The sequence below is a fragment of the Felis catus genome, chromosome B3, assembly GCF_018350175.1.
Source record: "Felis catus isolate Fca126 chromosome B3, F.catus_Fca126_mat1.0, whole genome shotgun sequence".
Taxonomy (NCBI): Eukaryota; Metazoa; Chordata; class Mammalia; order Carnivora; family Felidae; genus Felis; species Felis catus.
In genome coordinates, this window is record NC_058373.1 from 29,529,079 (window position 1) to 29,551,233 (window position 22,155).

The 22,155-nt window shown below is 35.2% G+C and overlaps 1 protein-coding gene and 1 non-coding gene across 8 annotated transcripts in view; both read right to left on the reverse strand.

Moving 5' to 3' along the window:
• Positions 1–22,155, reverse strand: part of SCAPER (S-phase cyclin A associated protein in the ER) — a 521,436-nt gene that overhangs the window by 302,848 nt on the left and 196,433 nt on the right. The gene's annotated exons all lie outside the window — the stretch shown is intronic.
• On the reverse strand, positions 5,471–5,635 carry LOC111561139. Its single transcript, XR_002743499.1, has one exon. It is a non-coding gene; the product is annotated as a U1 spliceosomal RNA (small nuclear RNA).

The window sequence follows — 22,155 nt, forward strand, 5'->3', positions numbered from 1 at the left end:
AATATTTCAGCAGAAACTTTGCAGACCAGAGGGAGTGGCATGATATATTCAAAGTGCTGAAAGAAAAAACCTGCAACCAAGAATACTCTATGCAGGGGCACCTGGGTGGCTCAGTCGGTTAAGTGGCCAACTTCAGCTCAGGTCATGATCTTGCGGTCCATGAGTTCGAGCCCTGCGTCGGGCTCTGTGCTGACAGCTCAGAGCCTGGAGCCTGTTTCAGATTCTGTGTCTTCCTCTCTCTGACCCTCCCCCGTTCATGCTCTGTCTCAAAAATAAATAAATGTTAAAAATTAAAAAAAAAAAAAGAATACTCTATGCAGCAAGAAGAGGTAAAGAGTTTCCCAAACAGAAGTTAAAGAAATTCATCACCATTAAGCCAGCCTACAAGAAATGTTAAAGGGCATTCTTTGATGGAAAGGAAAGACCATAAGCAGGAATAAGAAAAGTAGGTAGCACAAAAGCAGTAAAATTAAGTACATCTATAAAAATCAGTCAAGGGATTCACAAAATAAAAAGATATAAAGTATGACACCATACATTTAAAAAGTGGTGGGGAGAGAAGTAAAAATTAAGTGATTTGAGAATGGGTTCAAACTTTATAGATGGCTATATGCATACTATATTATACATAAACCTAATGGTAACCACAAATCAAAAACTGTTAATAGATATACAAAAAACAAAGAGAAAGAAATCCAAATACATTACTAAAGAAAGCAGAGCACTGTGAGAGAAGAGAGCAAAAGAAAGGAACAGAGAAAAACTGCAAAGACAACCATAAAGCTAGTAAAAAAAATGCTAATAAAAGTACATACCTATCAATAATTACTGTGAATGTAAATGGAAATACCAGTTCAATCAAAATACATAGGGGGACGGAATGAATAAAAAGCAAGACCAATCCATATGCTGCCTGTAAGAGACTCATTTCAGACCTGAAGACACAAGAAGATTTAAAGTGAAAGTATGGGAAAGTGTTCATCATGCAAATGGCATGAAAAGAAAGCCAGGGTAGCAAAACTTTTCCGGGACAAAATAAACTTTAAAACAAAGACTGTAAGAAGAGACAAAGAAGGATGCTATATGATCATAAAGGAAACATCCAACAAGAATATATAACAATTGTAAATATTTATGCACCCAATAGGAAAGCACTCAAATACATAAAGCTACTATTAACAAACATGAAGGCAGTAATCAGTAGTAATTCAGTAATAGTAGGGGGCTTTAAAACACCATTTACATCAATGAACAGTTCATCCAAACAGAAAATCGACAAGAAAACTGGGTTTGAATGACACACTGGACCAGATGGATCTAATAGATATATTCAGAACATTCCATCCTAAAACAGAACACAATTTCTTTTCCAGTATACATGGAATATTCTTAATAGATCATATAAGGCCAAAAAACAAGTGTTAACAAATTCAAAAAAAGGAAGTCCTATCATCCATCTTTTCTCACCACAATGCTATGAAACTAGAAATTAACCAGAAGAAAAGTTCTAGAAAGAACATAAATACCTGGAGGTTAAATAACATGCTATTAAGCAATGAATGGGTCAATCAAGAAAGCAAGAAGGAAATCAATAAAACATGGATACAAATGAAAATAAAAACACGACAGTTGAAAATCATAGGGATGCAGCAAAAGTGGCACTAAGAGGAAGTTTATACTAATACAGGCCTACTCAAGAAGCAAGAAAAATCTCAAATAAACAACTGAACTTTATATCTAAAGGAGCTAAAAATAAAGTAAGTAAGTAAGAAAAAAAACCCAAAACCAGTAGAAGGAAGGAAATGATAAAAGATTAGAACATAAATAAATAAAGTAGAAACTAAAAAAACCACAGAACAGATCGATGAAACCAGGAGATTGTTTTTTGAAAAAAAGAAAAAGAAAAAAAAATGATAAACTTCTACCCAGACTCATCAAAATAAAGAGAGGACTCAAATAAACAAAATCAAGAATTAAAGAGAGAAATAACAATCAACACCACAGAAGTACAATTATAAAAGAGTAATATGAAAAAGTATATGCAAACTAACTAGGCAACAATGAAGAAATGGGTAAATTCCTAGAAATATATAACCTACCAAAACTCAATCAGGAAGAAATAGAAAATTTGAAAAGACTGATCACCAGCAATGAAAGTGATTTACTAATAAAAAACTCCCAACAAACAAAAGTTTAGGACCAGGTGGCTTGACAGATGAATTCTATCAAACATTCAAAGAGACTTAATATCTATTCTTCTCAAACTATTTAAACAATAGAAGAGTAACATTTCAGTTTCATTTTATGAGGCCAGCATTATCACCATATCAAAACCAGATGGCAACACTAAAAACAAAGAGAATGACAGGCCAGTATCTCTAATGATCATACATCAAAAATTCTCAACAAAATATAAGCAAACCGAATCCACCAATACATTAAAAAAAATTATTCACCATGATCAAGTGGGATTTATTCCTGGGATACAAGGGTATTTCAATATTCACAAATCTATCAATATGATACATCAAATCAACAAGAGAAAGGATAAAAATCACATGATCATTTCAACAGATGCAGAAAAAGTATTTGATAAAGTGTAATATCCAGTCACAAGAACTGTCAACATAAGAGATTTACAAGATACATACTTCAACACAATAAAGGTCATCTATGAAAAACTCACAGCTAACATCATACTCGATGGTAAAAACTAAGTGCTTTTCCCCTTAGATCAGGAACAAGACAAGGATGTCCACTATTACCAGTTTTACTCAACATAGTCCTAGAAATCTTAGCCACAGCAATTAGACAAGGAAAAGAAATAAAAGGCATCCAAACTGGTACAGAATTAAGCAAAACATTCACTACTTGCAGGTGACATGGTATTCTATAGAAAACCCTAAAGACACCATCAAAAAACTCCTAGAAATAATAAATGAATTGATTAAGGTCACAGGACACCAAATCAATACACAGAAATCAGTTGCATTTCTATACACTAAAAATAGAGTAGAAGAAAGAGAAATTATGAAAACAATTCCATTTATAATTGCACCATAAATAACAAAATATCTAGGAATAAACTTTACCAAGGAGGTAAAAGACCTGTATCCTGAAAACTATAAACATTGATGGAAGAAATTGAAGACGATGCAAACAAAGGGAAAAATATTCCATGCTAATGGATTGGGAGAAAAAATATTGTTGAAATGGCCATCCAAACCAAAGCAATTTACAGACTTAATGTAATCCATATCAAAGTATCAACAACATTTTTCACAGTACTAGAATGAATAATCCTAAAATGTGTACGGGATCACAAAAGGCCCCAAATAGCCAAAGAAACTTGAAAGAGAACAAAACTGGAGGTTTCATAACCCCAGATTTCAAGATAAACTACCAAGCCGTAGAAATTAAAACCGCATAGTATGGCACAAAAATAGACACATAGATCAATGGGTAAGAATAGAGACCCCAAAAATAACCCCAAAACTATATGGGCAATTATTTTCCACAAAAGAGGCAAGAATATGCAATGGGAAAAAGACAGTCTCCTCAACAAATGGTGCTGGGAAAAGAGTACAGCTATATGCAAAAGAACAAAACCAGACCACTTACTTCCACTATAAACAAAAATAAACTCAAAATGGATTAAAGAACTAAATGTGAGACCTGAAACCATGATAATCCTAGAAGAGAACATACACAGCAATTTCTTTGACATTGTCTGTAGCTACATTTTTCTAGATATGTCTCCCCATACAAGGGCAACACAAGCAAAAATAAACTACCAGGACTTTATCAAAATAAAAAGCTTTTGCACAGCAAGGGAAACAATCAACAAAATTAAAGGCAACCTTACAGAATGGGCCATATCCGATAAAAGGTTAGTATCCAAAACAGATAAGGAACTTACACAAGTCAACACCCCAAAAACAAATCCAATTAAAACTTGGCAGAAGACATTAACAAACATTTCTTCGAAGATGACATACAAATGTCCAACAGGTACATGAAAAGATGCTCAACATCATGCATCATCAGGGTAATGCAAATCAAAACCACAGTGAGATACCAACTCACACCTGTCAGAATAGCTAAAATAAAAAATACAAGATATAAGTATTGGAGAGGATACAGAGGAAAAGGAATGCTCATGTACTATTGGTGGGAATGCAAACTGGTGCAGACATTGTGGATAACAGTATGGAAGGTCCTCAAAAAATTAAAAATAAATTACCTTTGATCCAGTAAGTGTACTACTTTATGTATTAACCCAAAGAATATAAAAACACTAATTCAAAAAGATATATGCACCCTTATGTTTACTGTAGCATTATTTACAATATCCAAATTATGGAAGCAACCCAAGTGCCTATCAACAGTTGAAATGATAGAGATGATGTGGTGTGTGCGTGTGTGTAATATTACCCATATGAAAAATGAAATCTTGCCATTTGAAACAACATGGCTAGATCTACAAGGTATAATGCCAAGCAAAATAAGGCAGTCAGAGAAAGGAAAATATCTTATAATGTCACTCATATGTGGAATTTAAGAACCAAAACAAATGAACAAAGGAATAAAGAGACAAACAAAAAACCAGACTCTTAAATACAGAGAACTGGTGGTTACCAGAGGGGAGTGGGTGGGGCGATAGGTGAAACAAGTGAAGGGGCTAGAAAGTACACTTAACATAATGAGCACTGAGTAATGTATAGACTGCTAAATCAGTATATTGTATACCGGAAAATAATATAACACTGGATGCTAATTATAATGGAATTAATTTTAAATAAGATTAAAAGAAAAAAGTTCAAAAATTTAACAAAATAAAAACTTAAGAGGTAATAAAAAAAACAAGCCTTAGAAAACTAAAATGACTAGAAAGACATAGACATAAGGACTAGTATTAACAATTACAAACTTACAGAACTAAGACTAAACTGGTAGTTAAAGGCTAAAGAAAATAGTATATCATGGCTGTGCCTCAGATTTTTCACAGTATTACTATTGAAAAAGGCGGAAAGAATGGGGAAAACTTATGAACAAAATTTTAAACTGTTCTCAGCAATTACATTGGTAGTAGGAGTAGTAGTAATGTCATTCTAAACCAGTTTGTGTGTAATGTGGGATGAAGTAAAGGAGATTATGGATATTATAACTGTATCATTCTCTGTGTCTTCGATTCTCTGAATTTTTGGTATGGAAGAAAAGAGATACAGTTAAAATACAGAAGAGGTTAAATAAAATGCCTATAGTACTAAATTTAAATTTTAAGAATTCATGAGCCCATCATATTTAAAGAAAAAATAAAACATATGCACACACACATAAGTATATATGAGTGCAAATACAGAGTTCATATACAGATCACATACATTTTATTTATTTCCTAATTCTGTTCACAATGACCTACTCAATAGTAATTAGCAACCCTAATATACCATTTCTTTTTTTTTTTAATCAGGGGAAAGTGTGAACACAGTCCCCCACTACCACAAATTATGCAGTCGAGTTTCCCACATTTGGGGAAATCGCAGAGGTCAGCACATCCCGAGTGCAATGGATAAGCCTCGCCCTGGGAAAACCACCTTCTTGATCATGGTATCTCCCCTGCCAGGTTAAGTATGCTAATATACCATTTCTTAAAAGTAACAAGGACTTCCAGTGAAATAACTGATCATAAGGGTAAAAAAATTGCCATACAAAGTAGCAGGATAACTATCAAATTCAACTAGGCTCATGTCAAAAGAATTTGATAGCAAACTTTTTAAGAGACTCCTACTGATCAAAATATGGCATAATTTGAGCTTCAAAAAAGAAAATTTGCAATGACTGAAACCCATCAAAAGTATTTAAATCCATGAGTTTTCAATAATACACATTTAAGGGATGCCTGGGTAGCTTAGTCAGTTAACCGTCTGACTTCAGCTCAGGTCATAATCTCTCAGTTCGTGGGTTCAAGCCCTGCATTGGGGTCTATGCTGACAGCTTGGAGCCTGGATATTGTTTTGGGTTCTGTGTCTCCCTCTCTCTCTGTCCCTCTCTTGCTCATGCTCTGCCTCTTTCTCTCTCAAAAATAAATAAAACATTAAAAATTAAAAAAACAAAACATTAAAAAAAACTAGTTGGATGTCTTTGCAGGATATTAGAGAACAAATTCATTATTTTTAAAAGTGGCAAAAAAAAAAAATTTATCCTGCCATTCAGTAACCAAATAGTAGATGAGGGAAAGCATCTCTTTATAAATATACACAAATAGTAAATGAAAATGAAATATAAAATTGGAATATACCCCTATCCATTAATTCATGGGTATAGGTATCCATTAATTAATAGCTAATACATCAATATAAGAAAAAGAAAGACAATCAAGACATTATGTTCATCTTGGTGAAAGAACTGAACACCAACTATAGATTTCCCAATTATAGAACTCAATACAAATTACGTATTTCGGTTGAACCTTACTCTGATCAAGCCTCTAGGTTCACCTGACATGGGCATGTAATAGAGGACACAGGGAAAACTTCCACTGGACACTGTACAGTAATAGAGCCTTAGAAAGTCACATTATTCCTTAGTGAATTTCCTAGTCCTATAAGTCCCTCTTATAGCTAGAAATAGCCTGACTGAATTCTAATCAATAGAATATGAATGCATGCTCAGTGTTTGAAGGTCCATTCACTTTATTCCTCTTCAGCAGACTGGAACACTCTAACACAGCTCTGAGCCTGAAGGAGAGGGCATATACTACAGGATGACAGAGAAAGATGGGCATATACTACAGGATGACAGAGAAAGATGGGTCGCTGAAAAACCAAATGGCATTTGATTCCACTCATAAACTGGAATCAGAAAAAAAATAAAAAGAATCAGGCCTATAAATACACAGAACAAACTCATAGTTAACAGGGGGAGAGGGGTGAACAGATGAAGGGGAGTAGAAGATACACACTTCCAGTTATGAAATCACTAAGTCACAGGGATAAAAGGCACAGCATATGTAATAGAGCAAATGATATTGTATTAGCCATGTAATAGGACAGACAGTAGTTACATGTGTGGTGAACACAGCATAATGCATAAATTTGTCAAATCACTAAGATCTACACCAGACACTAATATAACATTGAGTGTCAACTACACCCAAATAAAATAGAAAGAAGGAAAGAAAAAAGGAAAGACAACATGGAATAAATCTACCCTGAATACTTCTACTGTTAACATCAGGGCAATACTATAAGAAATAAAATTCCCTGTTCTCAAAATCATTGAATTTTTGTGTCTTTATTAAAGCAGATTAGTCTTCTACTCGAATGAAATTATGTAAAAAAATTACATATATACCTATAAATATCTTTGTATACTTATATGTGTATATGCATATGTATAAAGAAAATAAGGCAGGAGGAGGAGTTTAGATGGCAGAGGAGTAGGGAAACCCTAAGCTTGTTTCATCGCTCAAACACAGCTAGATAAATATATAATTTTGAACACCCAAGAAATCGATCTGAGAACTGAGAGAGCAAAAATGCTCAATTAGAGGTGAAAAAATAGCCACATAGTGGAGGGGAGGAGCTGCAGACAGTTGATCTGGGGAGAGAAGAGCTGTGGGTGCTGTGATGGGGAGGGAGCCCTGACTGCCAAGAGAGGGGCGAAAAAGAAAGACTGAAAGTGCATATGGGGAATTGCACAAGAAAAACTTCCACAAAACCACTGACTGAGGAAGGGAAGGAGCTGAACACCCCAAGTTTTTATAAGCAGAGGAGCACAAATTCTGAAGTTCTGGAGGTGTGCACCATCTCCAGGATTGTGCCTGGTAGGTTTAGTGGTGCTCCCATGGGGAAGGAGGGCAGAGACCCGGTAGAGGCAGCATGGTCTAAGTATCCCTGGGGTCACATGGGAAGTAGTTCCCCTTTTTAGAGTGCATTTGGGAAAGGTGGCAAGGTCTCTCTGGGGCAAAAGACCCAGGGGATGCCAGTGAACTGACCATTCACTAAATAGGAACAGGGACTCTGGCTGAGAGCAGCAAGCCTTGGTGCCGGCTTTCTGCTGTGCTTTACCATGAACTCCCAGCTGCTGGGCAATTGTGTAACCAATTTCTGGGAGAAGCTGGCACTGGCCACAGTGTAAGATCCTCCCCCAGAGGACCAGTGCAGGTCCACACAATGGATCTCTAATAAAATTTGGAATTTTGAAACCTAGCCATGTGCCTGAAATAGAACACAGGAATGATGTGCTGCCTGGCAGGCAGACAGCTCAGATGCAGGCAGGTGAAGGCAAGGATCTGGCAGAAGCCAGGGACACGAAAGAGGTGATTGTTTGCTCTTCTATGAGGGCTTCCTAAAGAGTGGCAGGTGCAAGATCCCTGCTCTGAGGACGAGAAAGTGGGACAACAACATTTTCACCACACCCATCAGCACTGACCAACTTCAATGAGCAAATAAGTGCCATCAAAGTGGAAGTTGGAGCTGCTTACACCAAGTCTCCTAACCTGTGCTCTGCAGGCACATCTCCCCCTGAGAATCAGCGCAGTAGGTCCAACCCCTAGAGGACCAGCATAAACCCTTTGTACACACAAAGTCTACTGATCATAGAGTACTACAAAGTTTCAGCTCTAGGGGAAATAGGATCTAGCTTTTTTGGTTTTCTCCCACCTTGGGATACAGAAAAAGCAAGTTTTTAATTTTTTATTTTAAAATTTATTTTATTTTATATTATAAATACATACATATATCTACATCCACATACATATACATATACATGATCCAGTTTCTTTTAATAATCAGACCAAAACACACCTAGGATATAGCTTCCATTTTTGCTTAGTTTTGTTTTTTACCTTGAAAATATACCAAGACGGAGGAATTAATCCTAGAAGAAAGAGGAAGAAGTCATGGCCAGGGATTTATTCAGTACAGATATAAGTTAAATGTCTGAACTTGAATTAAAACAACAATTATGAGGATGCCACCTGGGCTTTAAAAAAAAAGCATAGAAGACACTAGAGAATCCCTTACTGCAGTAATAAAAGAACTCAAAACTTAGACCAAAATTAAAAATGCTATAACCAAGGTATAAACCTGAATGGATGTCAGGACAGGGAGGACAGATGAAGCAGAGGAACGAATCAGTGACAGATAAGATACAATTATGAAAAACAATGAAGTTGAAAACAACAGAGATAGAAACATATTGTATCACAAATGTAGACATACAAAACTTATCAACTCCTTAAATTGTAATAACATTCGTGTCATGGGCATCTCTGAAGATGAAGAAAGACAAAAGGGGCAGAAAGTTTATTTGAGCAAATGATAACTGAAAATTTTCCTAATGTGGGGAAGGAAACAGACATCAAAATCTAAGAAGCACAGAATTGCCATTGAATTCAACAAAAGCCACCCATCACCAAGACATATTATAGTCAAATTCACAAAATACACAGACAAGGAAAGAATCCTGAAAGCAGCAAGGGAAAAAAAAGTCTTTAACCTACAAGGGAAAATAGATCAGGTTTGAAGCAGACCTCTCCACAGAAACTCGGCAGGCCAGAAGGGAGTGGCAGGACACAGTCAACATACTGAATGGGAAAAAATATAAAGCCAAGAATCTTTTATACACCAAGGCTGTCATTTAGAATAGAAGGAGAGATAAGATAAATACTTTCCCAAACAAAAACAAAAGGAGTTCATGTCTACAAAACCTGACCTGCAAAAAATATTATAGGGGACTCTTTCAGTGGGGGGAAAAAAAGACCAAAAGCAACAAAGACTATAAAGGACCAGGGAACATCACTAGAAGCACCAAATCTACAGGTAACACAAAAGCAGTAAATTCATGTCTATCAACAATCACTCTGGGAGTGCCTGGGTGGCTCAGTTGATTAAGTGTCTGACTTTGGCTCAGGTCATGATCTTGCATGAGTTCGAGCCCCATGTCAGGCTCTGTGCTGACAGCTCAGAGCCTGGAGCCTGCTTCAGATGTCTGCCTCTCTCTTTACTCCTCCTATGCTTGGACTCTGTCTCCCTCTCCCTCACTCGCTCTCTCTCAGAAACAAAATAAAACATTAAAAAAAAAATCACTCTAATGTAAATGGTCTAAATGCTCCAATCAAAAGACATAGGGTGTCAGAATGGTTATGAAACAAACAAACAAGACCTATCTACATGCTGCTTACAAGAGACTCACTTTAGAGCTAAAGAGACCTGCAGATTAGAAATGAAGGGATGGAAAACCATCTACCATGATAATGGACATCAAAAGAAAGCCAGAGGAGCCACACTTATATCAGAAAAATTAGATTTTAAAACAAAGACTATAACAAGAGATGTAGGAGGGCATTATATCATAATTAAGAGGTCTATCCATCAAGAAGATCTAACAATTATAAACATTTATGCCCCCAAATTGAAAGCACCTAAATATATTAATTAATAACAACCATAAAGGAACTCATTGGTAATAATACAATAAGAGTAGGGGACTTTAATATCACACTTACTGCAGAGCATCTAAGCAGAAAATCAACAAAGAAATAATGGCTTTGAATGACACACTGGACTGGATGGACCTAACAGATATATTCAGAATATTTCATCCTAACACAGCAGAATACACATTCTTCTTGAGTGCACATGGAACATTCTCCAGAATAGATCACACAGTGGGTCACAAATCAGACCTCAACAAATACAGAAAGACTGAGATCATACCATGAATATTTTCAAATGACAACAATATGAAACTTGAAGTCAACCACAAGAAAAAATATGGAAAGCCCTCAAATACACAGAAGTTAAAGAACATTCTACTAAAGAATGTATGGGTTAACCAGGAAATTAAAAAACAAATAAAAAAGTACATGGAAGCAAATGAAAATGAAAACATGACTTTGAGATGCAGCAAAGGCAGTCTTAAGAAGGAAGTTTATTGTAATACAGGTCTACTTCAAAAAGCAAGAAAAGTCTACAATATACAACCTAACCCTATACCTAAAGGAGCTAGGAAAAGAACACCAAGTAAAGACTAAAGCAAGCATAAGAAGGGAAATAATAAAGACTAGAACAGAAATACATGATATAGAAACAAGAAAGAACAGTAGAACAGGTCAACAAAACTAACAACTGGTTTGTCAAAAGAATTAACAAAATTGATAAACCCCTAGCCAGACTTATCTAAAAGAAAATAAACTCAAATAAATAAAATCATGAATGAAAGAGGAGAGATAACAATCAACATACAGAAATACAAATAATTATAAGAGAATATTATGAAAAATTATATGCCCCAAACTGGCCAATCTGGAAGAAATGGACAAATTCCTAGAAACATACAAACTACCAAAACTGAAACAGGAAGAAATAGTTACTTTGAACAGACACATAACCAGCAAAGAAACTGAATCAACAATCAAAAATTTCCCATCAAACAAACATCCAGGGCCAGATGGCTTTCCAGGGGAATTCAACAAGACATTTAAAGAAAAGTTAATGCGGAGTCTTCTCAAACTGTTTCAAAAAACAGCAATGAAAGGAAAAATTCCAAACTCCTTCTACAAGGCCAGCATTACCTTGATTCCAAAACCAGACAAAGCCCTGACTAAAAAGAGTTATGGGCCAATATCCCTGATAAATATGGATGCAGAAATTCTCAACAAGACAGTAGCAAATTGAATCCAAAGTGCATTAAGAATTATTCACCATGATCAAGAGGGATTTATTCCTAGGCTGCAGGTCTGGTTCAATATTCGCAAATCAATCATGATACACCACATTAATAAAAGAAAGGAGAAGATACATATGATTCTCTCAATATATGCAGAAAACCATTTCACAAAATACAGCATCCATTCTTTTTAAAGTTTATTTATTTTGCGAGAGAGAGCATGTGCACAAGCAGGGAGGGGCAAAGAGAGGGAAAGAGAGAATCCCAAGCAGGCTCTGCACTGTCAGCGCAGAGCCCTAAGCAGGGTTCAAACTCATGGAACCATGAGATCATGACCTTAGCCAAAATCAAGAGTCAGATGCTTAACTGACTGAGCCACCCAGGCACCCCAATACAGCATCCACTCTTGATAAAAACCCTTAAAAAAGTAGGGATAGATGGAACAAACCTTTACATCATAGAGGCCACATATAAAAGAGCCACAGCTAATATCATCCTCAATGGCGAAAAAGTGAGATTTTTTCCTCTAAGGTCGGGAACAAGACAGGGATGTCCACTCTCATATTACTATTTAACATAGTACTGGAAGTCTTAGCCTCAGCAATCAGACAACAAAAAGAAATAAAAGGCATCCAAATCAGCAAGGAAGAAGTCAAACTTTCACTATTTGCAAACGACATGATACTCCATGTAGAAAACCCAAAAGACTCCACCAAAGAGTTGCTAGAACTAACACATGAATTCAGCAAAGTTGCAGAATATAAATCAATGTACAGAACCTTGTTGCATTTCTATACAACAATAATGAAGCAGCAGAAAGGGAAATCAAGGAATTGATCCCATTTACAACTGCTTCAAAACTGTAAGACACCTAGGAATAAACCTAACTACTGAGGTAAAAAATATGTACTGCGAAAACTACAGAACACTTATAAAAGAAACTGAAGAGAACACAAAGAAATGGAAAAACATTCCATGCTCAAGGATTGGAAGAACACTGTTAAAATGTCAACACTACCCAAATCAATCTACACACTTGCTGCAACCGCTATAAAAATACCATCAGCATTTTTCAAAGAGCTAGAACAAACCATTCCTAAAACTGTATGCAACCAAAAAGACCCCGAATACCAAAGCAATCCTGAAAAAGAAAAGCAAAGCCTGAGACATAACGATCTCAGTCTTCAATCTACGTTATAAAGCTGTAGTCATTAATATAGTATGGTACTGGCACAAAAACAAACACACAGATCAATGGAACAGAACAGAAAACCCAGAAATGCACCCACAGTTATATGGTCAACTAATCTTCAACAAAGCAGGAAAGAATACCCAATGGAAAAACGACAGTCTCTTCAACAAATGGTGTTGGGAAAAATGGAGGGTAACATGCAGAAGAAAGAAACTGGACCACTCTCTTATACCATACACAAAAATAAGTTCAAAATGGATTGAAGAATAAATTTCTAAGTGTGAGACAAGAAACCATAAAAATCCTGGAGAACACAGGCAGCAACTTCTTTGAGCTTGGCTGCTGAAACTTCTCACTAGACACTGGAGGCAAGGGAAACAAAAGCAAACATGAACTACTAAGACTTCATCAAGATAAAAAACTTCTGCAGAGCAAAGGGAACAATCAACAAAACTAAAAGGCAACCAGTGGAATGGGAGAAGATATGTGCAAACAACATATCTGATAAAGGGTTAGTATCCAAAATCTATAAAGAACTTATCAAACTCAACACCCAAAAACAAATAACCCAGTTAAGAAATGGGTAGATGACATGAATAGACATTTTCCAAAAAAGACATACAGATGGTTAAAAGACACATGAAAAGATACTCAACATCGCTCATCACCAGGGAAATACAAATCAAAACCATGATGAGGTACCACCTCATACCTGTCAGAATGGCTAAAATTAACAACACAATAAACAGCAGGTGTTGAACAGGATGCTGAGAAGGGGAACACCTGCACTGTTGGTGGGAATGCAAACTGGTACAGCCACTCTAGAAGACAGTATGGAGGTTCCTCAAAAAACTAAATACAGAACTACCCTATGATCCAGCAATGGCACTATTAGGTATTTAGTCAAAGGATACAAGAATACAGATTTGAAGGGATACACATTCCCAGATACTTAAAGCAGCAATATCAACAAACTATGGAGAGAGTCCAAATATCCATCGAATGATGGATAAAGAAGGTATGTGCATATACACATACACATGTGTATACACACATACATACACACATACACACAATGGAATATTAGCGATCAACAAGAATGAAATCTTATCATTTGCAACAAAATGGAATGAGCTAGACTGTATTATGCTAAGCGAACTAAGTCAATCAGGGAAAGACAAATACCATATGACTTTTCTCATATGTGAAATTTAAGAAACAAAACAGATGAACATATGGGGAGGGGAAAAAGGAGAGAGGAAAATAACCAATAAGATACTCTTTATGACAGAAAACAAACTGAGGGTTAATGGAGGGAGCTGGGTGGAGGCTGATGGGTATTAAGGAGGGCACCTGTTGGGATGGCACTGGGTGTTATATGTAAGTGATCAATCACTAAATTCTACTCCTGGAAACAATTTTACACTGTATGCTAAGTAAGTAGAATTTAAATGAAAAATTGAAAAAAAAAGAACGAAAGAAAAGAAGGCAAAACACTAAAACGTTCCCAGATAAATGTGATAGATTTTTAATTCTCTCTTTATAATAAGAATGTATAATAAGCAGAAAGTCTTTTTAAAAATAGCTATCATGAAATGATATCTGGAAATTGATTTCAAAATAGTATTTGGGAGGGATTCATTATGAATTTCATTATTATGGCTCAGTGATGAGTACATGGAGGTTCATCATACTGTTCTATTACTTACGTTTTAATTTCTCCATAATAACCAGTTCAGAAAAGAGTCACCTTGTAAGGAAAAGTTATTTGTACACATGAGTCTTAAAACTATTTGGCTTGCCAAAAGAAGTAAATGAAATCATAATATTCATATCCCTGAATTATCTAAGAGCTGAACTTAAAATATGAACAGATTTACAGACTAACATCTGCAGATTTGATCACTGAACTGTGCGGCGCAAGTTTGAAATCTGTTATAAGGATGGGAGATAATATCTTATAAAAAAAGTAGAAATAATAAGGAAGTGTTTTACTGAAAGAAGAAGTGACATATTTTATTGACCCAATCATATTCCTTACATGGCCCTCTTATGTCTGAGACTATGGGAGGGACAGGGCAAAAGTTAACTGGCAATTACAATATGGTGAATAAACCGAGCCTCCTAAGAGTGCTGACCTAAAAGATCCAGACTCTCCTCACTGAGTCAAAGATGAAGGTTCTAATGCTCTTCACCCTAATTCCATAGCCCAATCTGTTGTGACAGGAAGTACACTAGCAGGATAATCTTGCTGCTCAAGGTCCAGCATCCAGTATATTTGAGCAATCCTTGGGCACCTGTGTACACAGGCAGGCAGCACTTCCTCTCACTCCAATCTATACTCAGCAGTAGTCCATTCCATAAAATTTGACTCTTTTTTCTTTCCCTACTTACTGCTCTAGATTCCTGCTATGATTTGAGCCTGCTCTGAACCCTAGAACCTAACGTTTGGGCTCTAATTCTTGATGACATCCTTTCTTAAAAGGAACTGGCCAAGATCAGGAAAATAGAGCAGTCTCATTTCCTTTTACTTGAAAATATTACTTGCTTCAAGTTATCTATAGCTCTGGCCATTCAAAAATGGAACTTTTCAGGTATCAGTATCCCTGATATCAGTATTAAGTGTTCTACTTAATATTTAGTAATATTTAATAACATGCTCCATTAAAAAATAATAAAGATACTAACTACTTCTGCAAAACTGCCATAAAGGAACAGAGGTAAAAAAATATTTCTCTATAAATATATACACTGCAGACAAAATATCAGCAGTAGGGAATTGATTGTATAAATTATAGCGCATGCAATAAGATGATACTACACAGATTTGATTAATTTTAAACAACAGTAATGATATTAAATACATACACTGGATAATGTTACATGAAATTTCAGGATTCAAACCTATGCCATGTAGTTTATACATAAATAAGCATGTAAATTTATATATTCATGTATAAAGAGCAGAAAATACGTCAAAATGTTAACTATTATTTTTTATCCAATTTTCTACAATATTTTAATTATTGCAAAATTAATGCTAATATGGAAATGCAAAGAAAAGCAAGCTTTTTAAAGAAAAGAGTGTTGATTTGTATAAGCTTATAATTGTAAGCTTATTAGTGCTGTGGAAGAATGAATGTAACTATGCAAAACTACACTCATCTTTTTAATCTCCTCACAGTTCTACTATGCCACAGTCATAAGAAAAAGCAAAATATACTCCTTAAGACACAGTATCTGTGATTTACTTAGTCGTTTTCAAAATACAAAGTACTCAGGACCAAAAATCATCCCAAAGGCCCCTGAATCTCCTTCCTTCCTAACAGAAAAAGTACAACTCCTAATCTCATGGAATCCTGGCTCAATGCAAGTCCTACTCTCCTACTAACAAGTCAGAAGTGAGTCTAAGTTGGCCATTTTGGCTACTTGATAGTATTAATCCTACATAAGCATTAATAGGAGTCACTGTTTTTCTTTTAGGCATAGAAAAGCAGAGTGATGCAGTAGAACCAGCACTGAACTATGAGTCAAAATACCTACAGCAAGATAAAGTCTACAATTCATGACTGAGTGACTTCTCTGGGCCTCAGTTTCCTCCCTAGTAAAATAAAGGGATTAGACAATAAATCCTAAGGTTCCCCCTTTTCTAATGTTGTAACTAGCCCAAAAGGTAATCAGTGATGGCTAATTATACACACACAAATTGTAAGTCTAATTTTTAAGTCACAATTGTGACTTATTTAAAAAACATTGCTACAATATGAAATATGAATGATGTATATAAGGAAACTAATACCTATATGGACATGATCTCATCAAAGTTTATGCCCTTATTCTTTTAATTACCTTTTATGGTCTTTCTACCATAATTTGCTATATTAAATAATTCATACTGAGATTTATGACCTTGATGTTCTTTCACTCTTCCTAAAAGTTCTCATACTTCCTCATTTTTTAATAGAGAAATGAAAAAAATTAAGCTACAGACAGATTCATGACTTTTGGAAAAGAATGTAAAAGTTCTAAAAATAGGTTAAGCAAGAAAACATAAGTGACACAATAAAGAATTTTATTAAACTGCCATTTTTAGAACTCAAGTTATACCTCAGAATAAACACATTTCATAAAATGTGGTATATCAAAAGAAATAATCTGCTGCCCATTGTTCTAAAATATTACAACACAGACATGAGAATATTTAAGGATGTTCTTTTTAGGATCAAAAGAGTTTAAACACGTCTCCTTGAAAAAAAAATGGACTAAAGCTTCATTGCAATAATACAAATGTATTTGAAAATCAAAAGTCCTCTTTATTGAAATCCAATCTCATACTCAAGAAGCTTACTTATTTCTTTGCAGCTAAAAGTTTGCTTTCAAGAGCAGGGTGGATACCAAGTTACAATCTAAATATATGAGGAATAAATGTAAGGGTTTTCATATATTGTTTGGAAAAACATTTTTCTCTAAACCTCATCCTGTACTTCTTCAACTATGAATCTAAAATCCAACGATACCAGTCTATTCTAAAACCAAACAATGCTTTTTCTTATATTCTTAAAAATATTATAAGGCATTCTATTCTTTTAAGCCTACGTGGTAGAACAACAAATAAGCTAAATAAGGAGGCATTTTACAACACTTCCTCACTGCCTTCTACAAAAACTGGGGAAAGGTGGAGGCTGGAGGAATGGAACATCTTTTTTTTTTTTCTGGATGATGATAAGGGTAAGAAAAGTGAGGGGTGAGGGGGAAGTAGAGGAATGGAGAATGAAGGAAGAGAAGAAGAAGAAAAAATTAGAAGAGAAGAAAAATTAGGAGAAAAAGAAGCAGATGAACGGAGGAAATAAAAGAATACTCAACTAAAACAACATGGTATTTTTAGACAGCACTCTACCATATATTTTGAATACCAATACTACTCTTCAATATGATATATTGAAAACAATAAATTGTAATTAGCTCATTAACATTTAGTTTATTAACATTTAATTCAATAGTTACTATATGCCAAGGGCTTGTGCTAACTGCTTAAGTTAAAGAGGTAAGATTCTCTGGGTGTCAGAGTTTTACCAAGAATAACACCAAAACAATCTGCAATAAACTATTATTCTGACTGGTATCACTCCACAAACTGTTCAGCAGATTATCCTCCAGAATGAGTTCAGAGGAAAGATGATTTGTAATTAGTGATTTGTAAGATGGAATTTGCCATATCAAATAAAGTATCTACAGATATTACCTAAACACTATTCAAAAATAAAGCACCATATAAAGAACTAGTTCAGTTTTAAAAATGAGTGTGTTTAGAGATTCATGAAACTCAGACAGCATACACTGAAAAGTTAGGCTCACTTGACATTCATCTGTGCTTCCCTGGTGCCTGGACTAATGCAAAGTGCATAAGCAGGTGCTGAAAAAATGCTTAAAAAGATAAGAAGTTTGAGAATTCTATTACATTTAAGTAAAACTTAAAAATTTGTCAAACAGTAAATTTAATAAAATCTGAAATGTAATGCTTTTTATCAAAACAATGCCTTTTGTGACAGCATCCATTTTGAAAAATTAAACATAAGACAATGACAACTTTTAAAACCCGATAGACAATTTTAATTAGACAAAAGATTCAACTCCACCAAGGTCCCTTTCTACAGGTATAGGACACACTTCTATTTTTATCTACTATAGTCTATGTATTACATTGTCTCAAGTGACAAACAAGAAAAATGAAGCTAATGAAATACTGTGAAACAGACACCACGCCAAAGAGAAAAGGCCATCTTCTGATAGGATGATAGCCGACCATCTGTCCCCCTGCCACTCAGTGACAATTACAAATACTCCATCAGTTTTCCTGTAGGTGGAGATGATAAATGGGGTAAAGACTTCTTTTGTAGATTCTGATGTTCTTTTCTGATCTAATCTGAGGTTTAACAAATGACTCAAAGGAAAGCACAGAGCTCAACAAGCTTATTAATTTATTATGCTGTGAAGATAGAGAAAGGTTGAACTCAATACTGCAACAGGGAATGGTTCAATTATATTGAACCAAGCTTTGTAATGAAAGGTATTTTCTCAGAATTCTCAGATTTCAAATACAGCATGCTACATTACAATTAGGCTTCATCCTTCAAAGTCATCTCAATAATATCCCAGTAACAATATTACCAAAGATCACAAATAACATCACCCTTTCAATAAAAGATCAAAGGGAAAAGAATGCTCAGAGGCAAAGCTGGAAGTCCTCAGTTGTGAGCGCCTTTCACAGCCCTAGGTGACAAGAGCTTCAGAAACTCTGTAGCTTCACATCAAAGTCACCAGAACCAGGACACAGATTGTCTATAAGTCTATTTAAGTGTTTAATAAAAAGACATATGCAAAAATATAAATATGTTAAAAGTAAAAGAATAGAAAAAGATACACTAACACTAGATAAAAGAAAGCTGGAATGGATAATTAATATTTAGGTAAGGTGGCAAAAAATATTACTAGCAATAAAGAAGGTGATTTCATATGAAAGGGGTCAATTAATCAAGGGGACATAACCATCATTAGCATTTATGCCACTAATAATACAATTTGAAACAACATAACGCAAAAACTGATCGAACTGCCAAGAGAAATAGAAGAATTCACAATTAAAATAAAAGGTTTCAATATCCCTTTCTCAAAAATTAGTAGAACAAAAGTAGGCAGATAATCAGCAGGGATACAGTAGATGAGGAAACTTACTGAGGCGGCAGCTATGTTCACTGTCCTGATCATGGTGATGGTATGAATATGCTAAAAGTTATAGTAAACTTAAAAGTAAGTGCAGTCTAATTTATGATAGTTATGCCTCAAAGCTGTTTAAAAACAGCAACAATTTTGGGGTGCCTGAGTGGTTCAGTCAGTTGAGCGTCTAACTCTTTTTTTTTTTTTAATTTTTTTTTTCAACGTTTATTTATTTTTGGGACAGAGAGAGACAGAGCATGAATGAGGGAGGGGCAGAGAGAGCGGGAGACACAGAATCAGAAACAGGCTCCAGGCTCTGAGCCATCAGCCCAGAGCCTGACGCGGGGCTCGAACTCACGGACCGCGAGATCGTGACCTGGCTGAAGTCGGACGCTTAACCGACTGCGCCACCCAGGCGCCCCGTGCGTCTAACTCTTGATTTCTGCTCAGGTCATGATCCCAGGGTTGTAGGGTCAAGTCCCATATTGGGCTCTACATGGAGTGTGGAGCCTGTTTAAGACTCTCTCTCTCTCTCCCTCTGCCCCTCTCTCCCGCTCATGTGCATCCTCTTTCTAAAAAATATATATATTAAAAAAGAATAAAAATGGCAACAATTTTCTAACTTGTATGAATTGAGGCACTATAATATTCAGTAGAAAAGAGTTAAGTCCAAAAGGGTGTATATAGCATGGTACTTTTTTATAAAGCAGGAAACAGCTAAAATAAAATTATGCTTTTTAAGAACATATCTAGGTGCAAAAACAAACTATGATGGAGACAAGAGCAAAAGGGAGAAGAAGGGAGGGAAACGATATAAAGGGACATATCAGGCGGCACTATCCAAAACTAGGTTTGCAAAATTAATACCATACAAAAATAATATTCAAGGAGAGAGGCATGAAATAGGAAAGAGGGACCCTTCATATTTTTAAGAGGTAAAATTCATTAGTAAGACAAAAATTATGTAAATAATTGTAATGATAATAAAACATTGTGATATACATATATATAGAGTGATTTTTAAAACACAAGAAGACATGTATAAATAGTGATAATAGTATACTGGCAATCTTTCCATTTTTGAGAAAAGGGTATTAGTGAGCAGAAAAAATAGGTATGAAAAATGAGAATATTTGCATAACAATGAGCAAATCTGATCTAATATATATTATATATACCCAAAGTGAGAAATGTATTCTTAATGTTTTACAGCGTATTAAGCCATAAAGAAAATCAATAAACTCTCCAAAGTAGAAGCCTAGATAAACCATACACTCTGATCATAATGTGACAAAAGTTGAAATTAAAAACAAAGAACAGGACTCATTTTAGCATCACATAGTTTAAAACTGAAGCAATGCCCAGAAGATTAGTCTGGTCCCTATACAGAATGGCAGTCAAATCCATGAATCACTTCAGACTTTTAAATGGCACATATATACTCATATTCATAAAACAAAAGGCACTGCCACCTCTCTAATCCATAACCTTGGAAATACCTTTTTGTTTAAAAGGAAATAACTGTAATTCTAAATTGTTGGAATTTTTTAAATTTTGTCACTTTAAAATACTTTTAAAACCCATTAATTTAGGGGCGCCTGGATGGCGCAGTCGGTTAAGCGTCCGACTTCAGCCAGGTCACGATCTCACGGTCCATGAGTTCGAGCCCCGCGTCAGGCTCTGGGCTGATGGCTCGGAGCCTGGAGCCTGTTTCTGATTCTGTGTCTCCCTCTCTCTCTGCCCCTCCCCCGTTCATGCTCTGTCTCTCTCTGTCCCAAAAAATAAATAAAAACGTTGAAAAAAAATAAAAAAAAAAACCCCATTAATTTAGAAACAAAATAAGCCTACTAAAACATGTTTAAGAGTTAAATGAAGAAAATGAACGCTTAACTAAAGGACACATAAACAAATGCAAGGCACAAGTAGACAAACATGTTGCTGGATGGAAAGAAAATATATTTAAAAGATGCCTACTCTTGCCAATTTAATGTAGAATTCCACAGCAATGTCAATAAAAATTCAAACTGGATTTTCTTAGTTTAACAAGTTAATTGCAGAGGTTATGTACAAACTGAAAAGCAGAGGAACAGCCAAGTCAATTTTGAAAAAATAATAAAGAAGAAAAAAATCTACACTACTAGGAATGGAAGCAAGAAAACAAAGAATACTATCTCTCAATTTTTGGAGAAAATAATTATTAAGCCACAAATCTACACCCAGTGAAAATATCTTTCACAAGCAAAAGCACTAGAAACAAACAAAAACATAATTTCCTACCAGAAGATACTCACTAACCTGAGTGGGGGATACACTGATAGTTGTTTTATTATTTGTCTACAAATAATAGGAACAGAAAGCAACAGAAAAAAAGGAAAAATCCAGTATTTGGATTAAAGGCATCAAAGGATACTGCAATAAATTTAAAATAAAAGAATTAAGAATATAATTGGCCAAAATATCCAAGTTCACTATGATAGCCATCTATGGTGGCATATGCATTAATTTACCTAATTTAACCATGAACAAAAAATTATGGACACAGAAGATTCCTGAGCAACATGGCCATGAACATA